The sequence below is a fragment of the Manis javanica genome, chromosome 7 (genome assembly GCF_040802235.1).
Source record: "Manis javanica isolate MJ-LG chromosome 7, MJ_LKY, whole genome shotgun sequence".
NCBI classification, from domain to species: domain Eukaryota; kingdom Metazoa; phylum Chordata; class Mammalia; order Pholidota; family Manidae; genus Manis; species Manis javanica.
In genome coordinates, this window is record NC_133162.1 from 43,939,023 (window position 1) to 43,960,154 (window position 21,132).

Here is a 21,132-nt window from a genome sequence, read left to right on the forward strand (position 1 = left end):
GGGTGGGTAGGAGGGCAGGAAGGAGGGTCCCAGGGCTGCATCTTCATCACACAATGGAAGTGGCTTCAGGGACAGCCAGAAAAATCTGTCCTTTGGGAAGGGCAGTGGGATGGGGGCTGTGCATGTGAGGAGGCAGCTGTGCAACCTGGAAGCCCAGAGGGGGTCCCCAGCCGTGCAGGGCAAAGTGCTGGTGAGGTGGCAGGCAGCTCTCTCTGATGGGGGCTGGAGGTGCTTCCTGACTGTGGTGGGTGGAGGGGCCCAGGAGGGAAGAGGGCTGCACCGCCAGTCATAGGGCGACTGGAATATTCCTGCCTCTTCCTGATTCTTCTGGGCCTTTTCCCATGCACCCATTAAACAGATAGTTCCTAGCATCAACTGTGTGCCAGCCTCTGGCCTAGGCACTGGGAATACAACAGTGAACAGGTAGAGCTGGTCCATGCCCTCAGGGGGAGCTTACACTCTGGTTAGAAAGGCCAGCTGGATTGATGTGGGTAGCTGAAATTGAGTGCTGCCTACTCTGTGTCAGGTGCTACAGAAGCTCTTGAATTGCATTTCCTCATCAAATCCTCACAAAAGCCCTATTAAGCAGCAATGATCCTATTTTACAAATGAGGAAACTGAGGTTGAGAGGTTAAGTAACTTGCCCAAGGTTCCTCCAGCAAAAGCCCTGATCACCCGCCCAGATCCAGGTCATTCAAGCCTTGTAGTGCTCCCAGCTACTCCCACTGGGGAGCATCTATGGAGGAGCTTTCCAGTGATGGACTGTCTCTCTTTCCCAGACTGCAAACTCCCTGAAGTCAGGACTAGCATCTAGAAGGCACCTGGCATGTACCAGCTGCACAAAAAATCACTGGTACGTAAACCCACTGAAACTGGTGCTTGGCAAGCAATTAGCATGGGTTTGCAGAATGACCCACAGGGCCACATTCCCCATGTACCCTGTTTAGCCCATGATGTGGTGCAAGGCTGCCTGTCCTGCTGGGAGGGTGAGACCCAACAGAGTCTGTGCAGAGCACAAAGGGTTGAAATCCTGGCTTTCTGCCCTCTCAGTTCTTGGCTGAAAGTTGCTTAGGTCTGATGATATGAGAGAAGCAGGAGGAGCTGGGAGCAGAAATCCTAGGTTCTAGTCCTTCCGACATGTCTACCATGCTGTGTGACCTAGTATAAGTGACTTAACCTGTCCGGGCCTGTTTTCTTCACCTGCAGCATGAAGAGTAGCACCTACTGCATAAGGTTGCTGTGAGGAACAGTATCTGGAGCATGAAAAGCATTCATTAAATACAGAAGGGAGAAAAGGCAGGGGTGAAGGTGAGGGGAGTTACCTCACTGCCCTCTCCCTCTGGGTCTAACATCTTTGGTAAGATTTAGAAGTTTGGTTGTCTCGGTGACAAATCTCCTGTGCCTCTTTCTCCCTCCCCTTCCAGAAACTGTTTCTATTTTTAAGTTGCCATCCCAGTATCCTCACCCTCTAAATAATACAGGGCTCCTAAGAACCTTCTTGGCACTGCCCTAAAAGGAAGAAGCAATGGTGAAAACTCTCCCACATGAACAGAAGGCAGGCTGTTGATTCTTTTGCCCCGCCTCAGGCAGGCTGTCCTTAGGTGTAGCTTTGCAAACCCAGCAGTGGGGGGGACAGAGACATGAAGGAGATTTAGAGGTCCTAGGAGAATACAGGAGGTCCCCAGACCCAGGAGACAGGTTAGGGTCACAGGTGCCAGAAGGTCATGAGGGAGGAGTGCAGGGCTGGGATGGGGGTCACCCAGCAAAGCTCCAGGCAAAGGCCCTCTGCAAGAAGTGAGTCTGTGACATCTGTGACCTGGACAAAGCTTTGTGCTACCTCCCTCCCCAAATCTGTGGTCCACGGGTATATGCCACTCCCCTCACTTAGCTCATGGAGAGAACGAAAAATCTCTTCCTTCTCTTGGTGGATGCTGCTCCCAGGGGAGTACTCGATACCTTCCTCTCCGACACCCAGCAATGTGATAGCTAAAGGAAAACGTAGCATCCCCCTGCTAGGATGCCAGCTGGAGGTCACAGGTCACATTTTCAGGGCAACAGGGCCAATGGTGAAGATGGCCAGGGGCATGTGCCAGCGCAGCTCTACCTGGATGCAGTGGGTGGTGGGACAGCTGCCCTCGGCTCAGTTTCACCCATTGCATCGGGAGGCCTCCCTGACCATGGGCTCCACCTTGACCATCACCCACCCCCTATCGCTTTCCCTCCCAGCTTCCTGCTTGCTCTTTCCTGGACAGAAATGTACTTGCTCACTGGGGATACAATAGTGGCCTCTTTTAGCCACTGGTGTGTGAGGTCCATGAGAGGAGACTTTGTCTGCTCCACCTTTGTATTCCGTGCCCCAAATTCCAGCCCTACACTATGCATACTGCGCATAGAGTAGGTGCTCCGTAATTTTGGCTAAATGAATGGATGCATGCCTTTTCCAAAGCATTTAACCCAGTGTGAGATGCTCATCATTCTAAGTTGATGGGAAATATGAAGGTGTAGTTTCTTCTATATGAGTGAACTGTGTGTGTGCTAAGAGCATGTGCTTGGGTGTGTGTTTAGTATGTTCCCTAAGCATGTAGTATGAGCACATGCTGAGTGTGTACTTGTGGACAAATAGTATGGGTGTGTGGTCTGAGTGTGTACTGTAGCCCAAACCACATGCCTGGGGCTTCACATCTATCAGTCTCTTGAATTATCATACTAATCTGGGATGAAGAAACAGCCTTGGGGCTTTCAGTTCAGGCTTTGACAGCTATGTGCTAATGATGGGAAGAGCAGAAAACAGCCAAAGGCACCCCAGACAAATCTTAGGGAGCAGCTGCAAAGAGTGGGCTGCAAGCTGAGGCCCTGAACTCTGGGCACTGACTTCCTCACACTGCTTTCCTGCCGGGGCCTTTCTGCTCAGGCCTTCCTTGTGACCTGGCAAGGGGCCCTCACTAGACAACAGCTTTCTACTTGGATTGCTCCCAACTAGGCCCTTGGCCTCCCTGGGCCTTCTACTGAGGCCCAAGATGGACTGTAGCCCACTCCGCCTCCTCCCTGGGAAGGTGGGTCTCCGGGTTGATGTGTAAGGCGCTCTGATAAGGGCTGGGCCCTGCCAGACATTGCATCAGGCAGCAAAACTCCACTCCCCTCCCTTTCTCAGGGCCAAGAGCACAGTGGGGGTTGGGCCTTTAGCTGTTGCAGGCTCTGGAGCAGGAGGCTCCATGGGCAGAGGTAGGAGCAATGAAGCCCATCAGGGAAGCTCTGAACCAAACCATGGGCTGAGGCTGCCCCAGCCATGCCAACTCCTGGGAAGGGTGAGACCTCAGGAGGGTTTCTGTGAGTTGTCTCTGAATCCCCTAGAGAGTGTGGAGACGGAGAGCAGGACAGGGAGAAGGCTCGGCCTGCCTCTGCTGGGTTTTATTTCACATAAGACATCCAGAGATGGCTTGGGAAGGACCAAGGGCCCCTAGTATCTCCAGCTTAGTGTCCAACAGGAGAGTAAATGCCCAGACGCTGCTGGATGAGCCACTGAGTGAAGGAAGAAGAGAAGGAACAGAAGAATAAGAAAGTGAATGGATGCTGACAACACCCTCACATCCCAGGGCTCCAGCTTCTTGTCCTGAGAACAAACCCATCTATAACTTCCTTATCAGCAGGTGTCCAGCCTCAGCCAAGACAAGACAAGTAGAAGCAGCCAAAGGTGAAGATGTGTGTCGCCTGAGGAGCAGTGGACATCCAAGAACTTGTAAGAAGGGAATTGTGGGGAACAGGTTCTCCACCCACACTTGACACAGTCACTTCACTGGGGCCTGTTAAGCTGTGTGAGCAACACAAACTATGTAAACTCCATGACAGCTGCATGAATTACAGGGCTCCAGACAACAATCCAGGTCTCCTTGTCAGTGAAAACAGTTCCTGTGCCTCTCATGTTGAACCCTGGACCCTGGGCCAGGTCCAAGCTGACCCACCACTCTGAGCTTCGCTGCACTTGCCCGGTTAGGAGCTGCAGTGGAGGCTGGTGTCCAGGATGCACATAACCAGGCAGCTGGGCAGCTTGGTAAGGAGTCTGCTGGCTCATTTGGAATTGACCTGGATGTGTGCCAAGATCCATGGCCAAGGATGTGCACCCAGCGTTGGAAATCCAACAGGTGAGACACAACTCGAGTCTACCAGACAAGGCTGGCTGAGTAATTGCAGTGCTTGGACACAGTGAATGCAGGCCATGAGGGGTTAAAAGTACTGGTGCACAGCTACAGACATGGAATATTAAGTGATGATTCTTTTCATTTTATACCCTTTCATATTCTTTGAATTTTTGATGGCCATCTACATGTATCACTGTAAGAAATTTTAAAATTTAATCTGACAGCCAGAACAACTTTGCAGAACAAACTCAAAGGACTAACAGCACCTGGTTTCAGGGTTATTATAAAATTAATTTTCAAGACAGTATGGTATTTACATCATACCATAGAGAAATAGACCAGACATACACAGAACACTGGTTTTCAAAAAAGTTGCAAAGGCAATTCAATGGAGAAAGGATGGTCTCTGGAAAAAATGGTATTGGGACCATTACATATCCATATGCAAAAAACTGGACTTCAGTTCATGCCTCATACTATATACAAATATTAACTCGAAATAGACCATAGGCCTAAAAGTAAAATCTAAAACTATAGAAATTCTTTGTGGTTTTGGATTGTCTTAGACATTACACCAAAAGCACAATCCACAAAAGAACCCACTAATAAATTTGAATTTATCAATATTAAAAACCGCTGCTCTTTGAAAGACAGTATATAGAGAAAAAGACCATCCACAGCTTGGGAAAAAAGGTCTGCAAGTCCTATCTCTGATCAAAGAACTTATACTTAGAGGTATAAAGAACTCCCAAAACTTAACAATAAGCAAATGAAAACAAACAAAATCTAATCTGAAACTTGAAAAGAGAAATGTAAGCTCACTTTAGAAGTGGTGTGGAAGATGCATTGGGAGAGGGCAGGACTGGAGGCTGGGAGGCCAGTTAGTCCCTAGTGCGGTGGTCCAGGAGAGGGGAGTGGCCTGAGCAGGCGGTTACAGAGCGAAGGGGAGGACAGGAGTTAAGGAGGCAACGCGATGCCTGTGGCCCGCACAGCATGCATGAGCTTTGGGGACACTACATCAAGTGAAATCAGCCAGACACAAAAGGACAAACGCCATATACTCCACTTACACGAGGTACCCACGGGAGCTGATTCATGGAGACAGAAAAAGAAGGGTGGTTGCCTGGCACTAGGGGGCATGGAAATGGAGAGTTAGTGTTTAACAGGAATAGAGTGTCAGTTTGGGATGTTGAAAAAGTTCTGGAGATGGATGGTGGTGATGGTGGCACAACAGTGTGAATGTACTTAATACCACTGGACTGTACATTTAAAAATGGTTAAAACAGTAAATTTTATGGTATATATATTTTCCACAGTAAAAAAAAAAAAAAGAAATAAATGATACCTACAGGCAGCGAAGGTCAGGGAACCAGACTCTAAGAGGACCCATGGTTCTTCCCTTGAAGATCAGTCTTGCTCCCTACTGCACCCACAGTGCCTGGCGCATGGCCAGACCCAGTAATGTTTGTGAGCACATAGGTTCGTATACTGTCTTGAAGAGTTAGCTGTGGTTTCCTGTAGGTTGGTCTTCTCTTCTCTAGTGCTAGTGGAGTATTGGACACAGAAGATGTTTGATAATATGCTGTTGATAAATGCATGTTGGCCTAAAGTTAATTTACTGTACAGAGAGATGTTTACACTATAATGCTGCACCAAACAAGGACACAATAGTATTTGAAGTAGGAATTCATTTTGTCAAAAATGTATGGTTGTGTATCTATATGTTTATATACATAGACATAGACATGTATATAAATGTATATACATGTGTGCATATATGTATGTCTATATATATATAGACTCTCTCTCTCTCTCTCTGGAAAAGTCTGAACAAGTTAACAGTGATTCTGTAGTTGCAGGTGCTCTTTGACTTACTTGCTTTTACTTACTGTCTTTGAAGCCCTGTGATCTTGGGAAAGGAACTTAAAACTGAGTGGCTTCCTCATCTGCAAACGGGGCCTTTAGAGCATCTATTGGTCATGAGTACCCACAGAGAATTCAAGGGGCCGACCTTGGCAATGTCAGTAAAATATCCCAAGCTTAAAATAGGGAACCACTTGCCCTGTCTTGACAGGTGCAGTGGATTCTATGGCTTGGTCAATGGTGCCAAGTGTTAGAATGGGGAGTCTCAGTCCCTTAAAAATACCAAGATGAATAAAACAGTGATAACTTGACCTGATCACCAGCTGGAAATGTTCCTTGGATAGAGCCATCACCACTCCAAATGCCAGTGGATGGCATTTGGCCCTGGACATCTCCCCCTGACTCTTGCCCTATCTGGGGGTAAACCTGGCTAACTTGCCCCATCCCAGGCACTGCAGCCCCCTGTAGTCCTGAGGCAGCAGGCAGCCAGAGAGAGAGACCCAGAAATCCTGTAGGCAGAACCCTGCAGGATGCTCTCTCCCCAGCCTCCCTGCAGGCCAGAGCCGCACACAAATCCCACACTGCCCTGCGTGGCCAGGAAGGGCTGAGTACACTGACATGAGTGTGGCCACAGGAATGCCAGGAGCCATGGGGTAGGGGTGGGGCAAGGGGCCTTTGCAGAGTAGCCTTGTGAAGGGCTTTAGGCCTCATAGCTGCTAGGCTGAGGACAAGTTGGGTACCAGTGGATTTTCCCCTAATGACAAAATCACGTCAGCAGCAGCTCAGGTCAGCAGCCTTACGCAAAGCAGCTTGGCTTCCCAGCTTCAGCTGTACTTGCCTTCAGCTGCAAGTCTGAGGGGGCATTTCTTTCTGAAAGTCCAAGAAAAAATCTGTCCTGTATTCCACCCACCCAATCATGGAAAAAAACATGGCTCATGACCTAAAACTGCAGAATGTCAGGACTGGAAGGGGCTTGGAAATTTTCTTATCCACCCTTTCTCATTTTTTTTCATCTATGGGAATTCAGGCTCAGAGAAGGGGATTTCTTACCCAAGGCATACAACTGGATGGTGACAGAACTCAAACTACTGCTCTGTAGGTCTCATGGCTCTCAGGGCAGGATGGCCCTGCTCAACTTTGTGCCCTGACTCTCACAGCTTTGCCCCCTCAAGAACTTTCAGGACAGGGATGGCAAATCCATGGCACACACACCACCACTCAGCAGCGTCATGCCTGGGGAGACGTCACTAATAAATCATTGTCCTCTTTCAGCTGAGACTAGATGTAGCTTCATAAACCGTCTCAATGCAGCACCAATCCATTAGAGTTGGGTATGAGATAAAACTGATTTGCCCTCCCAGTCTTACAGGATCCTTATTGGCTACCAAACAAAATTCTGCACCACCCATTAGTTTGGCATCCTGCTATCTGACGTCACTCCACAACACTAGCCCAAATCCCAAGTCTCCTCTTACATAAACTGTCCATTCAAACACACATACCCTGTACATCCATCCAAGCCTTTAATTTAGTCTAAGAAGCACTTCACTGAACAAAACACCATAGAATACAATTAATGGTAAAGTTACTAGGTGAAGTGATAGTTAAAGCATCAAAATTTGCTATAAAAAATGCTTTTAGAAGTGAGCTGGAATGGATGCAGAGGTCTTATAGCTGCACCTTCTCCCTCTCTCGACTTCTGCTTTCGTGAACGAGGCTGGAGGTGGGGTTACCATGAGCCTAGGAAATCACACAGAGCTGCTGCCAATCCATTCCACACCACAGCTGGCAAAGATCTTTACACAGCTAGCTTTTTATTATTACTCACATGCCTTTATATGTTTTTATGAGTAAGGGCCAAAAAATTTATTAAAGTCTTAGGGTTTCCACACAAAACATTTTTGGGTTTTGGGAAAATTTGGGCAAGTCCACTGGAGTGTGTCTTGAGTGTGAACATAATCTGCTATGGGTATCACAGCAGAAAAAGGTTGAGGCCAATTGCCTAAAGAAAGCATATAAGGGCAAATTGAAATGACATAAATGCCACTTCTGTCCACATACTAGACTGAAAAACAAAATGTTCTATAATATACTGTGTAGGTGAAGTTCTGGAGAAACACCTAGCTGAGACTTGGTGCTCACCCTGTGCTCATATGCCCTCCACCTTCCCCAGCCTCTCCTGCAGCTAGTTGAGGCCACAAGATCAGGTCCTGATCAGTGGCATGGAGGTTGAAGTGACGTAAGCCACTTCAAAGCCTGGTCCTTAAAATGATCCCACATGTTCCTTGGGCCCTCTCTTCTCTTGCTGTGGCAACACTGGAGGCCCTATGTTCCAACTAGCTCAGGACAAGATGGAGGCAGCCCAGACACTGTGCTGCTGCTTGGACAGCTGCCCAACCTGCATCAAATGTGGAGCAAATGAAAAGTAAGCCTTAGTTGTATGGAGCCACTGAGATCTGGGGGGCTGTTATTGCAGCAAAGCTTGCTCTGTCCTAATACACAGTGCTCTCTCATAGTGCTGATGGCAGTGTCCTTTTGGAGGGACTATTTGGCAAACCATCACAATTTTAAATATGACAGTCTAACCCAGCAATTCCACTTCTAGGAGTTAATCTTGCAAATATGCTTATAGAGTTACAAAGATGCATCACATGTAAACTGTTTATAATTGCAAAAGGCTGAAAATGACCTTAGGGTCTGCTAGTAGGCAATAAAATAAAATAAAATACTAGTTAGATAAATGGCAGTGCATTTATCAGTGCAGTGCTCCGTAATGATTAAAAGGAAAGAGGCAGTTCTGTCTGGGCTGACAGGAAATACTGTTCAAGATGTGAGTGATACAAGCCAGGGGCCAGTGTGTATGTGGTATACTACCATAAGAATGTAGTATAAGTGTGTAAAAATCAGGGGTGGATACACACAAATACTGGTACATCTTTAGAATAGCTCTAGAGAGAGAAATAAACTGGCAAAAACGGTTGAGGGGAACTGGGAAATAGGGGGTGGGCATGGGGCCCACTTTCCACTTACACTTCTCCTATTGTTTGAATTTGTCACCATGTTTATTTATTAGTTTTTCCAAATAAAAGGAAGTGGTTATAAAGTAAACTGGGATACAAAGAGTGTTTGGAGTTGTATTCTCATACATTGCCCTATATTTAGTTGAATGACCAAGTCTGTCTAATCAGCTTCGTGATGAACTTACCCCAGCACATGCAAGGAGAGCCTGACAAAGATGGTGGCTGCATCTTGAACCAAATAATGCTGTTACGCTGAGGATAACAAATAATTTTCATCTCATTAGCCAAAGCCAGTTTATTGGTATTGGCTGCCTGGAGCACTATGATGAGAATTCTGATGTCAAGCTTGTTTTCTGTGGGAACCAATGTGGTGGTTAATTAGTGATGTCTGCCATGTATGCAGGATGGGAAAGGACTGGCACATGTCACACATTTGCTACTCTTGCTTTAGGAGGAGCAGGTTAAGGAAAGCTAGGAATCTCCTCGGCCCTTGAATTCTTTTCCTTCCTTTATTCCCCATGTGCCTTATTATTTCCATTTTGGTTAGCTTATTACAGAGTTCTGTGCTCACTTGTGGGTTTGGGAGTTTTTGTTAGTTTTATTGATCTGAGCAACCTTTCAAACAGAAATATGTGCAAGTATGTTGTGAGGAAAATTGAAGTTCTTGTGGCCAGGATCCTCATCTGAACCTAAACTACTTGATAATGTAACTGGCCTACTGCTAGCCTACCGCTTCCACACCCTAGGCAATAAGCTATTACTGACTGAGTCACTTTATAAAGAGCTCTGCCAACCACTCTGGGCAGAGGCAGAGATGAAGGAGGGTTACAGACCTGCAAACTGTTGGATGCAGACGTGATTCTAGTGCTCGACCTATTGCAGGGAGAACAAGCTGGGTAATAAATCCTCTTACCCCAAGAGCATTCTGTTGTCATTCCTCAGTCTCACTGAATACATAGTGAACTTGCCCAGGGCTGAAACCCATTCACAAAACATGTATATATGCATATGGGTGCATCACATGTGAACATGCTCAGGAGAAGCCCATGGAAGCTGTGGTGGGACCATGCTTGCCCTTCAGTATAGTCACACAGCTTTCCTATCTTGCTCTGCACCTCTGTGAAGATAATTCTACTACAGGATTGCTGAGATAGCTGGGTAGGAAAATTCTCAGTGCAGGAGCCCAGGACCCCCTTCCTGCTCTATCCTACTTATTGACCCTCCGAGAACCTTCAAACCTTTCTGTGCCTGGAGAATGTCCAAGTAAGAGACAGAATGGAGAGGAGTATGTCTCATGCTCCCAGTTCTCTTCCAACCATACTGGCTTGGAAGCAGAGAAACAGAATTTGGATCCTCTGAGGTAATCAGCAGTCCCACAGCTTCCTGAGGCCCCCATTTAATGGTCCTGTGAACAGCAGGCAAGGGCTTTATTCCTTGTGACAAAAAAGAAGCTCCTTCTCTTTTTCACCAGGGAGTTCTGCCCCCCATCACAGTGCCATTGCTGTGGTGGATGCAGGGGGTAGCGGAAAGAGCAGCAGGGGTCTTAGCCTGTATTGACCACTGCTATTGCCTGGGCTGATCTAGGGCCACAAAGGAGCCCATTTCTACCCAGCCCTGGGAGAGCGAGGCAGAGTCTGGTCCAGGCAGTCAGTGTCTAACTGCTCTGAGCACTGGACAGGGGGCATCAGACTTGAATGGGCCCTCTCACTTTCTCTCTGGTGACTTTGAGCAAGGTGTTAACTGCTCTGAGCCTGGGTCACCCCTACAGGGCTGTTGTGGGCATCAGATAAGCTTGCATGAGCCCTGGAACTAGGTAAGACTGCACACAGACTGGTCATTACTGCAGGCCTGGATGGATGTGAGCCAGAACCTGTCTGTGCTGGTGGCACTGTTGGATCACACTCCCTGTGCACACATCTCTCCTTGCTGAGCTGCGGGCTGCTGCCGGCGAAGGACACTGGCCGATTCACTCCATCTTTTCCTATGGAACCAACCAGACAATCCTTACTTGCTGTGCCTTTGCTGCCACTGCTTCTATGAGTCAAGGACCCACCTTTCTAGCATTATTTGGAGGGATGCTCACCTAATGCACTGGACCTCAGGCCTGGACACACCTGGACATGGCCATCCCCAAATAGTTTTAGGCTTTCCAGCTGGGAAGACAGGTCAGCGTCAACTCCTGGGCCAAGGCTAATCAACTGGAAGTGGCTGCCTGGAATGCTGTATTTGAAAAGGTGGGATCTTCACAGGAAAAGAGTGCTGTGATTGCTTGGTGATGTCTGCCATGGCTAGAGGAGAAGCATGGCTGTGGTTTATTCGATGATTCTCCCTGAGCACTGGTTTTCAACCCTGATAGTAACTGAGAGTCACCTGGGGAGCTTCAGAAATTACTGAGGCCTGGGTCTCATCCTCAGAGATTATGACTGAATTGGTCTGGTTATGGTGTGGGCATGGTTGTTTAAAGCTCCCCAGGGGATTCCAATCTAGAATCAGCAAAGATTGAGAGCTGTGCCTTAGAGCACCCAGCTTCCTTAAAGAGTACTAGGTGTCTCAGCAGGAGCGGCTGCCTGTGTGTGCTGGCTCAGCAGCAAGGCCAGGCTGGCAGGGGTCTGCTGCCCAGGGATGGATGCTGGCTGAACAGGTCTGTGGTCCTTCTTTTATCTGAGACACAAGGGCTTGGGGGGCATCTAGGCCTGTGTTGAGTGGTCTATTTCAAGCTAGCTCCTCTGGTTTTAAGGAAGGGGTGGGGCAGGACGGAATGGGTGTGACTGTAAAAGGGCAACATGAGGGACTCATCCTTGTGGTGATGGGGATGTTCTGGGTCTTGACTGTGTCAATGTCAGCACCCTGATGGTGATGTGTGCTAGAGTTCTGTAAGATGTTACCACCAGGGGAAGCTGGGTAATGGGTTCATGCGATCTCTGTATTATTTCTTAAAACTGCATGTGTATCTGCAATCAGAACAAAGAAAGTTTAATTAAAAAGAAAACCAGCTCCCTCAACAGTAGGAAGGGCTGAAAGAGATCTCTGGAAAATGGAGCTGCAGGTAGTGACAAGACTGGGCAGAAGAGTGAGCTAGGTGACTCCAAACTGTAACTCTTGAGACTTTTTATAGAACCAGGGACTGGCGACCTTCCTGGGGTCTATTCACATGCAAGGGAGCTTTCTAGGGAGGGGGGACAGAATGAGATAGTAGGACTTGATGAGGAAGCCCCATCCTCAAAGTAGGGGAAAAGAGAAAGAGGGGACAGGACTCCGGAGGGAACACATGATGTCTGATGCCCCATCAGCTGGAAGACCTGCATGAGCTCCGGTTAGGAGAGGAGCTGGGAGCAGGCACGGAGTCCATCTGAGGCCATGTGGTGCCACACAGTACTGCCCCAGAGCCCAGAGACCTCTGGGAGCCTCAGCAGGAGAGTCAGGCATGGCCTAGGAGTGAAGGGGAGCCCAGGCAGCCATGCTAACCGCAGACCGCCAGCACTCCAGGGCTAGCGAGACCAAGGGAATCTGGGTTATCTTTGAGCTGCTCCCAGGACTTCCCCATGGCAAAGCCAGCTTCAGGCTGCTTTCTGGCAATTCTGTAGCTCCCAGGCAAGAAGGAGGAGGAGAAGGGTTTGAAGAATGAAGACGGAACTCTTAAAAAGTGAAAACATTTGGGAAAGTACCTAGTGAACCTCTGGATAATAGAAGCTCACATTCAATAAGTAAATTCATTTGCCGAGTATGTGCTCTGGGCCAAGCATGGGAGGAGGCGCTGGGAATAGAGGGAGGGCGAGACACAGTCTTTGCTCTGGGGAGCCGAATGATAACTGAAGCCAACACTTTTAATGAACCAGCTACTGTTCCAAGAAATTCACACACATAAATGTCTGTAGTCCCAAGGACAACTCTCTGAGGAGGGTACGGTATCTTCCTATATAATAATAGATAATAATCACCACCCTCATTTGAGTCAAGGAAAAGCCAAACAACCTGCCCTCAGTTATAAGGTAGAGCTGGGACTTGAACCCAGGCAGTTTGGCTCTATAGTCTAGGAGTTCAGCTGCTAGGCTATATTGCCAAGCGGGCAGGCTCAGCCAAAAGGCGAGAGCTGTACTGCAGTGGGCAGCTCCAGCATCCTAGCCAGCAGTCGGTCAGCTGGGACCTGTCACCACCTTGCCGGGCAGCTCTGGACCTCTTCCTGTCTCATACTGCTTCTCTGAGAGACAGGTAGGGCCCCGGGTACAAGGTCCTTGAGAGTCTCAGCAGATAAGTGCCTTGGAGGCACGAGGTGGTTGCTAGTCTCCCAGGAAATGGGAGCCCACTGGCTGTCCCATGTGAGTAGCTGCTGCTGGCCGCTGGTGACAGTGAGTACAGTGCTGTTCCTGGCCCCATGCTGTGGTTTTGAATGGGAGGTGGGTTGCTATGGCAGGCCAGGTCCCAGAGCCTCGGTGGTCCTGAAAGACAGCAACATGAAATGCAGCACAGGAGACCAGGGACGGTGCCCTGTGGGTTCCATTCCTCCAGAATCAAGTTTAAATTCTTCCATGTGGCATTTCATCTAGGGATAACGTGGCCCAGCCTAGCTTTCTGATTGGTCTCTAGCTCCCCCTCTCTCTGCCCAACGTCTCCCTGCCAAGTAGGGCTCACCATTAGCAAAGGACAGACTGTGGCAGGGTTGGGATCTAGGCCCATGTCTGGCTACGAGGAGGGCCAAGCGGTGAAGTGTAGAGAGCACTGATTAAGGGGTGAGACATGCCTGAGTTCTTCCTGTTCCAGCTCTGCCGCTTACCACCTCACTTCCCTATGTCAGTTTCCTGTGGCTATTGTAATATATTACCATAAATCAGTGGCTTAAAACAACACATTTATTATTTTACAGTTCCAGAGTCCAAGATCAGTTGCACTGGCCTAAAATCAAGGTGTCAGTAGGTCTGCCTTTCTTCCAGAGACTCTAGGGGAGAATGTGCTTCTTTGCCTTTTCCAGCTGCTGCGGCTGCCTGTTTTCCCTGTCTCAGGGCCCCTTCCTCGATTTTCAAAGTCCACAAGGGCAGGTTGAGTCTTTCTTGATGTATTACTCGAACCTCTTCTTCTGTAGTCAAACCTCCCTCATGTAAGGATCCTTATTACACTGGGCCCACAGGGTAATTTCCCTATCTCAACCCACAACTTAATCACACTGCAAAGTCCCATCTACCATGGGAGGTAACATCCTGAGATCCAGAGGTGCAGAGGAGTCATGTGTGGACATCTTTCAGTCTTGCACAAGCATCTACCTTATGAAATGGGATACTATGAGTTAAATGCTTAGCACAGTATCTAACAAATAAGAAGTCCATGATGGTTAACCCCAGCTGGGCATGAGAATCATTTTGAGAGCTTTCACAGAGTATCAGTGCCTGGGTCACTCCTGAAGATTTGGGGGCAGGAGTGTCTGTGCATAGGAATTTTTATAAGCTCCCTAGTGGCTCTGTAGGGCAGCCAGGGATGAGCTGACTGTAATAAGCGCTGAATTCATGTTAGCAGTTAGTCTGTTCCCCACAGCTACTTAGCACTGAATGTCAGCGCCCAGGAGCTGTGCGATAGATGTTGGATTAGACAGAACTGCATCACTCCTGGGGCCCCAAACTGCCCCCAGGATCAGGGCTTGAAGAGTGAGGTTCTGTGGGTGGGCAGGCCTCCTCCAATCAACCTCACACCCAGAAATGGCTGCCTGGGGGACTGCAGTTTTTCCTCCTCCCCAGAGTCCAGTCAAGGGGGCTGCCGTGGTCAGGATCCAGCCATCAACAGGCCATTGTTAATGGAACAGAAGGGCTCTGTGCCCATGTAACACTTCGCTCCCTTATGAGGCTGCTCCCAGCTGAGGACTGGCTTCTAGAGAACTGCAAGAGGCCCCAGAGCTACGGAGTGGGGGTAGTAGGGGTGGGGGCTGCAAGCTCCCTAGCTGGAAGAGCAGAGGCAGCTTGGAACACAGGCCAGGCTCAGAAGTCAGCAGGCTGGAGAGCAGGGTACTCATGCAGGTACCTAACTGCAAGGCCAGAAAAGGTTTCAGGTAGAGCTGGGGATCCCGGGACAGCCAGTGATACCCACTGGACCCCAACGAGCCAGGAGGACAGCTTTCCCCATAGGGCGGTCATGCTTGACCTAGCTTCTTCCCTTTGGAAAAACAGAAAGCGAAATCCACATGGTAAATGGCGCCTTTCATTGCCTGTAGAAGAACAGTGTTTTCAAAAGGGCTGGGAGGGTTTTATGTTCTGTGGGCTTGGGATTTCAGAGGTAATTCAACCAGGGCTGGACATAAATGTCTCTCTGCTTAATAGACCTTTTCTACATTTAGCACTTGATATTAACAGTGTGAGCTGGATTTCAGCAGGGTGGTGTTTAAGATTCCAAAGGCAGTGCCTGACCAGATTCCTCGAAAATGTCATGAACCCAAAATTCTTGTGTCAGCCATCAGTAATCCTCACCTGCTGAATAATACAGATCCTCTGGTAGTCTCTGCCAAGGGAGTACATTGCCTTAAAAGTATCCCAGGAGGGTGGGATATCAAAGTGGGCCCGGGGCCAGCAGCACCTGGGAACTTGGTAGAAACGCGTATCCTTGGGCCCCTCCCCAGACCTCCTCAGTTGGAATCTCTGGGGTGGGCACAGCGAGCCGTTTCAGCAAGGGCTGCAGGTGAGCCTGGCACACACACGGAAGTTTGAGTCACTGTCTAGAGTGATATTCTTCGAACTTCAGGTTGTGTGATTCATAGGTAAGGAAGCCAAGCTTTTGTTTTTGTTAATAGAACAGAACAGAGTTGTACAGAACAGAAAAAATCAGAGTGCCTCATGTGTAATAAAGATACATACGGGTTTTATAAGACTTTTGTTTCATTATATGTGTGTTGTGTGTCTGCCTGAGGTTTTGGTTCAAAAACATTGAAAGCCACTGTTCTAGAGCAGGAATGTACTAATTTCAACTGGCTCCCCTTTTGTAATTTGTTTGAGTGGGAGGTTTTAAAGATCATGCCCTGAGAGTCCCCTTGCCCCATGCAGTGTACTCATGATGCACTCAGAGGCTGTGAGCAGATGAGAGGGGCTGCTTTGGGGCAGACAGACTCCTTATGATGCTGGCCTGAAGTGACACTAAACTGTGCAATTTTCCATGTTTTTAAAACTTGCTGTTCCTCTACTGCCCCATATATATATATGCCTCAAGATACACATGGACCAAATGACTGACCAGTTACATCTGGGTGGCAGAATTGAGGGATGATTTGTAGCTTCCTTCTCTGTATTTGTCTGTTTTACATACTAAGCATCTATTATTATTGTAAGAACAACAAAGTCACTACTTAAAAAAAAAAATAGAAAGCTGAGGGTCCATACTTCTGGGTGGAAATACAGAAAAGGGAAGGTATTTTCAAGGGAGGGCAGGCAGCCAATAGCCCAGGGCATGTGCTTCCTAAAGGGCCACACTTTACTCCATACATGCCTGGCTAAACTCTACCCATCCCCTAAGGGTGAGCCCAAACCCTGCATGTTCCCAGAGCCCTCCTTGATGCAGCCCTCCAGAGGAACAGCACTGCCCCCTTCCCCTTACTACACATCTGTCACCCTCTCCTCCTTAGAAAGCCCTTTTGCACCTCGTAGTTCTCCTCCCAGCACTGTGCACAGCCTGGATCCTCACCACTGTCCTCTCCTTCATTATCCAGATAAGCAACCTGCCCAAGGTCACCCAGGTGGAGGCGCAAGACCAGGACAAGAAGCGCAGGGATGGCTGATGTCAAATCTCAAGCACATTGCTCTCCGGGCATTATTTATTTCTCTACCTCACACCATTCTTACCAGTTTTCACTTTGTATTAGGGTTCACATTTGCTGTACAGTTCCAAATATATAGGAAAGAAGGGAAAGGAAGGGAGCAGGGGAGGACCTATGGTCACACGCAGGATGAGGGTAGGGAAGGGTGGACCTGCCTGTGCGGGTTAACCCGGAGAGCTGGACTCGAGGCCTCATGCCATCCTCAGGTTATGCCTCAGTTTGACTAGTGGTGGAACAGGAAGCCCAGTAAAGAGGACTCGAGGCCTCATGCCATCCTCAGGTTATGCCTCAGTTTGACTAGTGGTGGAACAGGAAGCCCAGTAAAGTATGACTTTAATTGTATTAAAACTGAACAATTTAAAAGCAGCTTAGACACCAAGAAACTGGTAACACTGTCTGCCTTTGTGGGGAGTCTGGGGCAGGCACGGGAAGGAGATCTCACCATATATCCTTTGTACTTTCCCAGTTCCAAATCATAGGTATATATTACTTTATGAGATTTAATCAAACTAAAAAAATAAAAATAAAAGCAGGTACCAGTTTTCTGCCTATAGAGGTTAAGTTCTTTTGAGGTAAGACTCTCATTTTGGAAAATCGTTTTAGCAGGCCTTTGAATTAAGCAGAGCAAAGCCTGAAGGGAATATTTGGGAGCAGTGTGAGCAGAACTGCCTCTACAGTTGAACTTCACAGGCTCTTCTCTCCACGAGAAAAGTGACAACTCTCCAGATATTATTACTGTAGTAACCAGGCCTGAGACTGATAAGGGGAGTAAATGGTTTGGGTCCCCTCCCACGTGCTGGGCTGCTGAGGGCTAAGGGAGGAAGTGTCAGGAGGAAGTGCCCTACAGATTGTAGAATCCCTGGGGAGAGCAACTGGAGTTGTGCTAGGCACATGGGACCTGGGTGTTAAAGGCGATGAGGGACCCCTGAGGCTGCAGATATTGCAGAATGACCTCTGGGAGTCTGGTACCTGTCTGTGGAGGGCAAGGCAAGGTGTCACCTGCTCGGTCACATCCAGACCAGGTCTCTCATGGGGGCCCTTTGTTTCCATGCCACCCGTCTACAGGCAAGCATTGCCAGGACCAGGTGGGGCTGCCATCTGGGTGTCCCCCAAAGCCTGGGGAGGGCCCCTATGGCTTCAGAAGTACTCCTGGAAAATAGTGACTCATGGCCCAAGGAAACCTGAGCTTTCCAGAGGGTCATTTGCCCTGCAACACAGGGACACAGTGACCGCAGAATGAATCAGACATGCAGGGCTGAGAACACAGCCAGCTATTGCCCCATTCAGTGTCAGAGGGCAGGCCAAATCTTCCCTCCCATCTCTCTGCAGAAAGAAGGCTTAAGAATCTTGGTTCCTTCCCTTTCTCACTGAGGGAGTTCAGGCTGGCCAGGAAACCCCTCTGAGCCTCAGTGTCCTCATCTGGAAAATGGGGATAATCATGCCTCCCTTATGAGGCTGTGATGAGGGCGCCATTCAGCACAAGGCCAGCCACTGCCCCTCCTCCCCGCTGCTGCAGGCGGCACAGGCGGAGCTGGGAGTTGTGGAGCAGCTGCAGCAGCCTGGCACGGCCCACAGACTGGGTGGAGGAGGCTGGCACTCGGCCCCTCGTTTGCCTCAGGCTCCTTTCACAGGTCTGGCCCACCAGGAACAGGGCAGGCACCCCCAATTCCCCCACGCTCCTTCCAGAGGGGAATGTCTCACCTCAAATGGCCACATCAGCAGGGTTTGTACAGCCAAGGAATCTGGGCGCTCTCTGCTACTTAAATGGATCCACAAGCTCCAAAAAGCTCTAGGGAGTAACCCACACTCTGAGATGGAAACTCTCCTGGCACTTCCTGTCTGCACCATACCATTTGGCAGGCAAAGTTTTGATATACCCCACCTCCCATGATTCCTGGTGGCTTCACTTGTGGCTGGATGGTGGAGTGGCTAAGAGCACTGGCACTTCTGAAGTTGAATAGCTGAGGGTTTTAATTCTGGCTATGTGACCTTGGACAGATCACCTAACCTCTCTGGGTCTCAGTGTTGGCACCTGTAAAATGGGGCTACCTCATGCAAATAAGTCACTCAGTCTGAGGATTAGTTCATAAAGAGCTCTCAGATTTTCAACTGTGCAGAAGTTGCTGGGATCTGGCATGATGCGGGGCACACAGCTCAACCTGGCTTTATTTTTAAAAAGTAATTCCAACAGCACAGCAGGCATCATTCTCAAAGGAAAAGCAACTCTAAAAACTCCACAGGTTCCTGAGCTGTCCCCTCCCCACCCAGAATTCCAACCAGAGCCCTGGCCTGGAGGCCCTTTTGGAAGCTCTTCATGCCCATCACCACTTCCAGAAGCAGGAGCCTCCGCCAGATTTATGAGTGGGGGTGAGGTGGGGCCCCAGGCAAGGAGCAAAGTGGAGGGAGGATGGGAGACAGTGGCTGGGGAGGGGAACCCAGGACAGGAGGCTGGAGAGCTGACTTCGCCTTGCTGCCAGGGGAGTGAGAGTCTGCTTGCAGGACACTGGATGTGAGGTCCCCAGAAGGACCATAGAGGGCAGACTGGCAGGCAGGCAGCAGACAGTGAGACTCAGTGATGGCGTGTTTTATCAAAATGACCCAGTGGCTTGCCCCGGGCTGTGGATGGAGAGCTATGTGCTCTAGCCTCGGGGCCTCCCCATCCCCAGGCTTGTCCAGCATCTCTCCTTCCCCTGTCATCTGCTCTCCCTGCCCCAGGGACCCATGGCTCCAACATCAGTGTTCTGCTCCTGGCTGCAGCCCCAGTCCAGGGCATGTCCCCATGCCACCTCTGTCATGTCTGTCCAATCTCTACATCGAGGGAAGACCTAAGCACCAGACAGATCTGAGTTTCAGTACTGCCTCTGACTCTTCCAGGGACCTCAGGTGGGTTACTCTGCCTCCCTGAGCCTCGGTCTCCTCATCTGTAAAATGGAGACATTGCTAACAACCTTGCTGGGTTGTGTGGGGTGAGAATGTCTGTAAAGTACCTGGCATTCAGCAGGTGCTTAGCAAATGGAAAGTATGACATTCAAGGGCCTCTCTGATCCAACCTCAATTCACTTTTGTAGCTACTTTTTTAAAAAAAGAATAATAGATCACTTTTCTTGATGTTCACTGTGTGCCAGGCATTGTTATAAACACTTGTATAGAAACACATTTTATTCTCTTATCACCACCATGTAGTGGGTACTATTAATATCTCCATTTTACAGATAAGAAAACTAAGGCACAGAGAGGTTAAGCCACTTGACCGTGATCACACATGATCCTTCCCTTTCTTGCTGAGGGAGTTGAGGCTAGCCAGGAAACCCCTCTGAGCCAGTAAGTGGGGAGTGGGGTTTCCCGTGAGCAGCCTGGCTCTAGAGCCTGCATATATAACCACCACCCCATCCTGCCTCACCTCTTTCTCTCTTCTTTATGCATCATACATATTATAGTCAAGTCCACTGGATGCCTCACCATCCCCTCATTCAATCTAAATTTCCCCATCCCTCAGCTTCTGCCCAGGTTCCCTTCTTGCATTGGAATGCCCACCTCCTCCAAGAAGCCTTCCCCAGGTCCTTATGTCCACCTTTGTGGATTCATCACAGTTGGGCTTGAAGGTGGGTATTTGTGCCCAATTCTCTTCTCTCTTTCTAGCCTAGAGGGGCCTTCTGCTACCCCCAGCCCACCTTGTACCATGTCAGGCATACAACCTCAGGACAGGATGGGCCTTGGCTAAAGCCCCCTAATATGTGCTCTCCAGGTGGCATGGAGGAGAATCCAGTGCTTGGGATTCTGCCTCTTCTCCAAGGACAGCTCAAGGGCTGTATCTGGAATCACCCCCAGGGAGGCGGCCTTCCGGCTGGGCTTCCTTCTCTCTGCTCAGGGGAAAGAACTCAGCATGGGAGGCCTCCATTGCCTGAGGAGGCTGAACCCTGGAGAGGCTGAATGGACGTCCATCTACAAAGGGAATAGGACCGGAACCCTTGCTGATGGGTTTGAGTAGTGGGCCTCTAGTGCAGCCATCCATCAGCCTGCCTAGTTCAGTGGGGCCTCTGGTAGGGGTTCAGGCTCATCCTCAGGATCCCAGCCCGGCGCCATCAGGGTACCAGCTGCAAGAAGCCATCTGCCCAAGGTCCCACTCTCCCATTCCCTCCCTGTCCCACACAGGGGCTCTGGTCCATGTCAGCCACTCTCTCCAAGTCACCAGGACTCCCACCACCTCTGCCCAGACAGATTCCTCCATAAGAGGAGTATCCTATCCTGGGAGGAGCAGATCCACCCCTCCTACATCCACCCAAGTCACGTCCGCCTCATTCACTTGCATCACTGGTGGCTCCACAGTCAG

At 49.3% G+C, this 21,132-nt stretch overlaps 1 protein-coding gene across 4 annotated transcripts in view; it reads right to left on the reverse strand.

Annotated features, from left to right (window-relative positions):
- CHST3 (carbohydrate sulfotransferase 3) overlaps nucleotides 1–21,132 on the reverse strand; it is a 42,918-nt gene that overhangs the window by 13,446 nt on the left and 8,340 nt on the right. The gene's annotated exons all lie outside the window — the stretch shown is intronic.